Genomic DNA, 9,007 nt, shown 5'->3' with positions numbered 1-9,007 from the left:
AAGAAAAAAATATCTCGTTTGTGGAGAATAACGTGGTAAAAGTCAATTTTCTTGATTTTCAAGCCAATATATTTTCTTTGTTATTCAAGCCAAAGGGCGGTAAGTTTCCTTTATAGAGGATTCGGACAAGGCGGTTCTAATGGTGTACTTTTTGTTTTGATCTGACTCTTTTTTTAGGAGTTGGGGGGTTTTATATTTCTTGACATTGGAGGTGATCGTCTCTTACTAGGTTGCTAGCTACCGCTGCAACCCGGACTATGGACTAAAGTTCGTTCTTGAATGTAAAAATTCGATGATCGAGCCTTTATGTAACCCGGATTAAAAAATTATTATCATATGTTATATGTAACTTTTATTTTATAAGTCTTCGATAGTCTAATGGTAAGTATGCCCACTTGTTACCTGGGAGAAGGGGGTTCGATTCCCCGTCGGGGAGAACTTTTAATATGTTGAATTAAAAGCACTATCTTTTCAATTTAAAATTTAAAAAAGAAACCTGTTTATTTACATTCTAGCTAAAATAATGAAGATAATATGAATGAACCACAGTGTTCAGTTTCTTTGGACTTGAGTTCGTTTTTTAACTATAAATACAAACAGGAAAAAGCCTACGGCTTTTTCTTCTTTTAAATAGTAAGAGACGAAACTCAAACAATCAAGTAGCTAACTAAGTCCAATGTATGGAATGGTTTGTTATTTCAGTGATCGTCTTTTAATGTAACTATCGCTGCAACCCGGAAAAAAAACACATTGTGCCCACATCGTTCTTTACTCAGGCAGTGCTAGCGCGCTGCCTATGATAATAAACTGATTACACACAGGAAAAAGCCTACGGCTTTTTCTTCTTTTAAATAATAAGAGACGAGTCTCAAATAATCAAGTAGCTAGCTAATTCCAAAGGTATTCAATTTTTGTTATTCCAATGATCGTTTTTTATTGTAACCATTGAACAACTCTCTACGATGTTCCAGTGCCAAGCTATCTCTGGAAACAAAAGAAAGAAAAAAATATCCCGTTTGTGCAGAATAACGTGGGTAAAGTCAATTTTCTTGATTTTCAAGCCAATATATTTTCTTTGTTATTCAAGCCAAAGGGTGGTAAGTTTTCTTTATAGGGGTTTCGGACAAGGCGGTTCTAATGGTGTACTTTTTGTTTTGATCTGACTATTTTTCTAGGAGTTAGGGGTTTTTATATTTCTTAACATTGGACGTGATCGTCTCTTACTAGGTTGCTAGCTACCGCTGCAAACCGGATTCTTTACTGCAAAACTAGCAAAACAGTTTTTAAGTCTGATGAAGATTTAACTGATTTGTCAAAAGTAAGGTTGCAATTCGACGATTTTGTATTGGCCTTATTATAATTGGTATGGTGAAATAATGATATGCATATGGTTCTTAAATCATACTTCTTTATGGTCCCATTTGGTCTATTGGCTAGGATAGTTAACTTTCACTTAGGAGAACCGGGTTCGATTCCTGGTGTGGGAAAATTTTTAACTCTATAATCTTCGAACATTCGAACCTTTTATAATTTATAATGATGTATAATATAAATACTGTAATCTTAACTATAGTGAAGTTGCCTATGCAAGTTAGTATAGGGAAAAGTTCGATCTTTATTATAAACATCAAAAATGCAGTTTTTGATTGAAAAATTTATTCTCTTTTAGAAATAATTTATTTTACTTACTATAGATTTTTAACCCAATTAATGTCCTTTAAAATGCGCTATTGAACAACCCTTTACGATGTTCCAGTGCCAAGCTATCTGTGGAAAAGAAAAAAGAAAAAAAAGAAAAAAAAGAAAAAAATATCCCGTTTAGGCAGAATGTTGTAGTAGCTGCCACTTTTCTTGATTTTCAAGCCAATATATTTCCCTTGCTGTTCAAGCCAAGGGACAGAAATTTTACTATGCAGGGGTTTCGGACAAGGCGGTTCTAATGGTGTACTTTTTGTTTTGATCTGACTCTTTTTTTTAAGAACTAGGGGTTTTTATATTTCTTAACATTGGACGTGATCGTCTCTTACTAGGTTGCTAGCTACCGCTGCAACCCGGATACTGCTGCAACCCAAATTATAAGAGGCAGCCTGGCCGAGTGGTCCAAGGCACTGGTGTTAGCTACCAGTCTCTTCGGAGGCGTGGGTTCAAATCTTACCGCTGGTATACGATTATGTTTGAAAGACTGCAGTGTGAAAAGACATCAAAAATGCAGTTTTTGGTGGAAAAATTCATACTCTTTTAGAAATAATTTATTTTAGTTACTATAGATTTTTAACCCAATTAATTTCCTTTAAAATGAGCTATTGAACAACTCTCTACGATGTTCCAGTGCCAAGCTATCTGTGGAAAAGAAAAAAGAAAAAAAGAAAAAAATATCTCGTTTAGGCAGAATGTTGTAGTAGCTGCCACTTTTCTGGATTTTCAAGCCAATATATTTTGCTTGCTGTTCAAGCCAAGGGACAGAAAGTTTCCTATACAGGGGTTTTGGACAAGGCGGTTCTAACAGTGTACTTTTTGTTTTGATCTGACTCCTTTGTTAGGAACTATGGGTTTTTATATTTCTTAACATTGGACGTGATCGTCTCTTACTAGGTTGCTAGCTACCGCTGCAACCCGGATTTGGTATTAAAATTATGTTTTTAAAGAGTTTCGATTACTATTAAGACGAGTCGCTCATACTATACAGTTCGTTACCACGAACTGTTTGAAAATATAATCGAGTGTTAATATTGTATTCACTTATTACTTACCTACGATTATGTATATATTATGTCTACGATTGAATTATATGGTTACTACCTACGATTATGACGATGCATAACATTGTTAATTTTACAACTTTAATTAATGATGTCATAGTGCAAGTGGCTAGCATGATCGGCCGTTAACCGAAAGATTGGCGGCTCAAAGCCACTCAGGGTCAATTTCTTTTAGTTTGTAATTCAGCTATCAATTAGACCATGATACCGACGATACTTAAAAATTCCGATTGTATTGATCCCTTGTGTATGATCTCCTAATGATCGTCTTTTAACATAATTTCATTTACTATGGACTAAAGTTCGTTCTTTAATGTAAGTAATGCAACCCGGATTGACAACCCAGATTATGTAAACCCTGAACAAAAGAACTAAGCCAAATAATGGCTAGTTGCTGTTTTTCCTCCAGTTGCAGTCTAATTGCTATAAATAAAAACCCCAGGTTTGTCGTTTAGTTCTTAGGTATGATTTCCGAAGTAATCACGTTATGCCTGTATAAGATTGGCAGGGAGGCGAGCCAATTTATACCCATCTTAAAAAGCTAATGCAGTAAAAAAGGTTGGAATAGGAATACCCAAACAAGCAGCTTCAGATACGACTGTCCTCCAGGAACTTTGGCACTTGTGAATAGCACCCCGGAAGAAATCATCTAACAACAAATCAGTCAATTTTGGATTCTTATCAAATTCTTTCTTGATATAACTAAGGAAAACACTTCTAATAATACAGCCGCCACCAAACATGCGTGCAATATTCAAGTTCTAGTTGAATACCTTTGCTGCTTCTCTTAGTAGCATATACCCTTGAGTGTACGAAACAATTTTCGATGCATAAAGAGTCTTGCGGATATGTTCCACGTATGTTTTCTTATTGCCTTCAAATTTACTGTCAGGTCCTTTAAGTAATTTGCATGCAGCAACACGTTCAACTTCCAAGGAAGATAAAGAGCGAGCATAAGCAGATTCTCCTATGAGAGTAACTGGAATTCCGTATTGAACGGATGCAATACTAGTCCATTTTCCCGTTCCTTTCTGACCAGCTGAATCACGAATATTTTCTAACAGTTTATAACCATTCTCCTTGAATTTGAAAATATTTCTTGAAATTTCAATGAGAAAGGAATCCAAATCTCCATGGTTCCAATCTTCGAACGCTTTACTCATTTCCTCTCTATCCAGTCTCAGTGCATCTTTCAAAAATAAATAAGCATCACATGTGACCTGCATATCCCCGTATTCATTACCATTTATGAACCATCTTCACAAAATGACCAGCTCCTCCGTCACCGGATTTAACATAATTTGTTCTTTAACGTAAATTTTATTTGTCATATATTTTAAAATATACTACATGGTCTAGTGGTAGGGATAACCGGCTCTCAGCCATTTCTCCCAAATTTGATTCCCGGCATGCTAAATTTTTACTTATGATGATTTCTGAAGAAATATAATTAAAATAAATTTGTTCTATACTATCATTTATAAGGATACGTATGTGCTTCTCGGACTACAGCTTGTTCCATAATGTAATAACAAATAATTTTTTTTGTTAAAACCCTCCAAAAATTACTGCATTTTACATAATAATGGTAAATTATATAAATTAACCGTATTGACAAGCACCATATATGATGAATTATATTGGTCCTTTATGTAATGAAGAAAAGTGATAAAAGTGATAAAAGTGAAGTTTTTTGTATTAGAAATTATTCTATTTTTCTATTAAAAATTGTACTAGAACTTTTAATGAGTCCTCTTCCAACATTCTAGAACCACTGAGTCGATTCAATGACCCCAAGTAAAGAAAGGCAAATAAACACGCATCCGTGATCTTTCTTGTGCATTTTACATAATATATGATAATTATATAAGAAAAACCTAATTGACGAATACCATTTATGATGAACTATATCGGTCTTTTATGTATCTTTATTGTAAAAATTTTCTTCCAGGAGACAAAAAGCAAAACTAATTTTAGAATTTTCATGTATTTTTGTTGTTTAAATTAAAAAATTACTATTACTGATTAGGCATCATAAATATTTTTGCAGTTTACATAATAATTTTAGCGATTAAGCCAAAAAAGAAAATTTTGGTTCCAGGAGTTTCGGTTACTATTGAGACAAATAGCTATTATTACTATAGAGTTCATTACCATGAACTGTTTTATTGCTTCAAAATTCAAATATCTTTGAAAAGACTGCAGTATGAAAATACATCAAAAATGCAATTTTTTTGACAAAATTGTTTCTACTTTAAAAAGTATTTTATTTTTAATTACAAAAGTGACAAGATGGTGCAAGTGCCTTTAAAATGAGCTATTATACAACTCTCTATGTTTTTCCAGTGCCCAGCTAGCTGAGCAGAAAAAAAAAGCGGAAAGAAAAAAATATCCCGTTTGTGGAGAATAACGTGGTAAAAGTCTATTTTCTTAATATTCAAGCCAATATATTTTCTTTGTTATTCAAGCCAAAGGGCGGTAAGTTTCCTTTATAAAGGATTCGGACAAGGCGGTTCTAATGGTGTACTTTTTGTTTTGATCTGACTCTTTTCTTAGGAGTTGGGGGGTTTTATATTTCTTAACATTGGAGGTGATCGTCTCTTACTAGGTTGCTAGCTACCGCTGCAACTCGGATAAACTCTCTACGATGTTCCAGTGCCAAGCTATCTGTGGAAAAGAAAGAAAAAAATATCCCGTTTGTGGAGAATAACGTGGTAAAAGTCTATTTTCTTGATTTTCAAGCCAATATATTTTCTGTGTTATTCAAGCCAAAGGGCGGTAAGTTTCCTTTATAGAGGATTCGGACAATGCGGTTCTAATGGTGTACTTTTTGTTTTGATCTGACTCTTTTTTTAGGAGTTGGGGGGTTTTATATTTCTTAACATTGGAGGTGATCGTCTCTTACTAGGTTGCTAGCTACCGCTGCAACCCGGATTACTGTAATCAGTTACCACTTGGGTTTTCTTTTATGCAATATCATTACAAACAGGAAAAAGCCTACGGCTTTTTCTTTTTTTAAATAGTAAGAGACGAACCTCAAGTGTACTACCACTGGAACCACCATTTATATGTTACTATGGATGAGAGATCGTTCTTTACTGTAGCAACCCGGATAACCTATACTATAATTAAGTGGCTTATAATATTTAGCATAGGTAAGAGGTCGTTCTTTATTATAAATGCGTAAGATGTTTCTCAATTTACAAAGATCAGCCTGCATTTTTGCCATCTTCTTGTATTTCTGAATGTAATTTTTCCCTTTGTCCTTATGCGTTCTTCGGTACAACCTCGCAGAAAATTTAATTTTTTCATTATAGCTTTTTTCACCCCAGTATCTACCCATTATTTAGGTAGCAACTTTTTCTAATGTTTGTTTCGGTAATCTATATCGTTATCATACCGTTCCTTGCTCTTTTGTTTGGTTGTCTTAATTTTCGCATGTCTAAAAACTACATCATTATAATAACGCTTTTTGTCACTATCAATTTTTGCTTCTCGATACGCCTGGTCGGTTGAATACCTTTGCTTTTCTCTTTTCAAGATGCTATCTCTGTTTTTTTGGTAATACTCTTTTTTTAACTTGCGTGTAGCTTGCTTGATTGAAGCCATTATGTAACCATTAGTTGAATTTTTATGTCCCGTATCACGTATCAAGAACCTAACAAAAAATTAAACTAATTTTTTAATTTTCAGGTATTTTTAGTCCGGGGGGTTGGTCTAAATTAAAAGATTAAAACTATTGTTCAGACACCACAAATATTTTTGCAGTTTATAACTTTAGCGATTCTGAACTAAAAACGAAAATAAAATAAAAATTAATTTTTTCAATTTTTACGTCACGTCTTTTATTAAATCATATATGGTTATTAGTACACAGAAGGTTTTAGATATTACGTCATGTCACTTATTACGTCATATATGGTTATTAGTAGATAATCGGTAAAATATTCGTTCTGTATTATAAAAAAAGAAAAAAATATCCCGTTTGGGGAGAATAACGTGGTTAAAGTCAATTTTCTTGATTTTCAAGCCAATATATTTCCCTCGCTGTTCAAGCCAAGGGACAGAAAGTTTCCTATACAGGGGTTTCGGACAAGGCGGTTCTAATGGTGTACTTTTTGTTTTGATCTGACTCCTCTGTTAGGAACTATGGGTTTTTATTTTTCTTAACATTGGACGTGATCGTCTCTTACTAGGTTGCTAGCTACCGCTGCAACCCGGATGAAGATAATGTGAATGAACCACAGTGTTCAGTTTCTTTGGACTTGAGTTCGTTTTTTAACTATAAATACAAACAGGAAAAAGCCTACGGCTTTTTTTCTTTTAAATAGTAAGAGACGAAACTCAAACAATCAAGTAGCTAACTAAGTCCAATGTATGGAATGGTTTGTTATTTCAGTGATCGTCTTTTAATGTAAAAAAAATATATGTACTGTAATCTTAACTATAGTAAAGTTGCGTATGCAAGTTAGTATAGGGAAGAGTTTGATCTTTATTATACTGGAAACAAAGAAAAGAGAAAAAAATATCCCGTTTAGGCAGAATGTTGTATTAGCTGCCACTTTTCTTGATTTTTTAGTACTGATTTTTAACTTCGTGTAGCTTGCTTTGATCTAACCATTATGTATTCATGAATGAGACCATTTACAGTTTTGATGTTTCTTATATAGTAATTATGACGTCACTGCATCAAAAATGCAGTTTTTGGTGGAAAAATTTATTCTCTTTTAGAAATAATTTATTTTAGTTACTATAGATTTTTAACCCATTTAATTTCCTTTAAAATGAGCTACTGAACAACCCTCTACGAAGTTCCAGTGCCAAGCTATCTGTGGAAAAGAAAAAAGAAAAAAGAAAAAAATATTCCGTTTGGGGAGAATAACGTGGTAAAAGTCTATTTTCTTGATTTTCAAGCCAATATATTTTGTTTGTTATTCAAACCAAAGGGCGGTAAGTTTCCTTTATAGAGGATTCGGACAAGGCGGTTCTAATGGTGTACTTTTTGTTTTGATCTGACTCTTTTTTTAGGAGTTGGGGGGTTTTATATTTCTTAACATTGGAGGTGATCGTCTCTTACTAGGTTGCTAGCTACCGCTGCAACCCGGACTAGCAAAACGTTTTTTAAGTCCGATGAAGGTTTAACTGATGTGTCAAAAGTAAGGTTGCAAGTCAACGATTTTGTTTTGACCTTATTATAATTGGTATGATGAAATAATAATATGCAAATGGTTCTTAAATCAGGCTGTTTTATAGTCCCATATGGTGTAGCGGATAGGATAGCTGGCTTTCATCTAGCAGGTCCGGGTTTGATTCCCGGTACTGGAAAATTTTTAACACTATAATCTTCGAACATTAGAAGCTCTAATTACTGTAAATATAGTGAAGTTGCGTATGCAAGTTAGTATAGTGAAGAGTTCGATCTTTATTATAAAAATTTAGAAAAATTTTACGAATTTTTTAACGGGATTACGAAAAATATTCAAAATTAAAGATTAAAATTATTATCTCTGAAAGAATGGATTTTGTTGAAAAGTCAGCTAGAGATGCTTTCGCAAAACTTCATAGTAATATCCAAAAGAAATGTTGCATGTTTAGTGAAAAGCTTCCAAGGTATGAACCGGCAACTGTGGAACAGTTTATAGATGTAATGGGAAATTTTATAGATCACTGTGAATATATGGAGGCATAATTGTTCTTTACTTAGTTTCAGCTTTAATTCGATGATCCAGACTTTATGTACTAACTACATCCAATGACTATGACGTCATTTATTAATATTATATAAAAAATTAAGTTTTTCGTAAGAAAAATTTATTAAAAAAAAATTAAGTACAAATAGCGCTAGATCTAGAGATTTCCTTTAAAATGAGCCATTGAACAACTCTCTACGATGTTCCAGTGCCAAGCTATCTGTGGAAAAGAAAGAAAGAAAAAAATATCCCGTTTGTGGAGAATAACGTGGTTAAAGTCAATTTTCTTGATTATCAAGCCAATATATTTTCTTTGTTATTCAAGCCGCAGGGCGGTAAGTTTCCTTTATAGGGGTTTCGGACAAGGCGGTTCTAATGGTGTACTTTTTGTTTTGATCTGACTCTGTTTTTAGGAGTTAGGGGTTTTTATATTTCTTAACATTGGACGTGATCGTCTCTTACTAGGTTGCTAGCTACCGCTGCAACCCGGATGCTAGCTACGGCTGTAACCCGGATTCTTGGCCGAGTGGTCCAAGGCGCTGGTGTTAGTCACCAGTC

General features: G+C 33.8%; 1 pseudogene; it reads right to left on the bottom strand.

Moving 5' to 3' along the window:
* Positions 1-3,292: 3,292 nt before the first annotated feature.
* On the bottom strand, positions 3,293-4,055 carry LOC148946627 (6-phosphogluconate dehydrogenase, decarboxylating pseudogene; annotated as a pseudogene).
* Between the last annotated feature and the right edge of the window lie 4,952 nt (positions 4,056-9,007).

Source organism: Artemia sp. Qi Xiang Cuo, chromosome 11 (assembly GCF_049724085.1).
Source record: "Artemia sp. Qi Xiang Cuo chromosome 11, ASM4972408v1, whole genome shotgun sequence".
NCBI classification, from domain to species: domain Eukaryota; kingdom Metazoa; phylum Arthropoda; class Branchiopoda; order Anostraca; family Artemiidae; genus Artemia; species Artemia sp. Qi Xiang Cuo.
The sequence above is the reverse complement of the archived record's forward strand: the minus strand, read 5'-3'. Positions and strand labels throughout refer to the sequence as shown.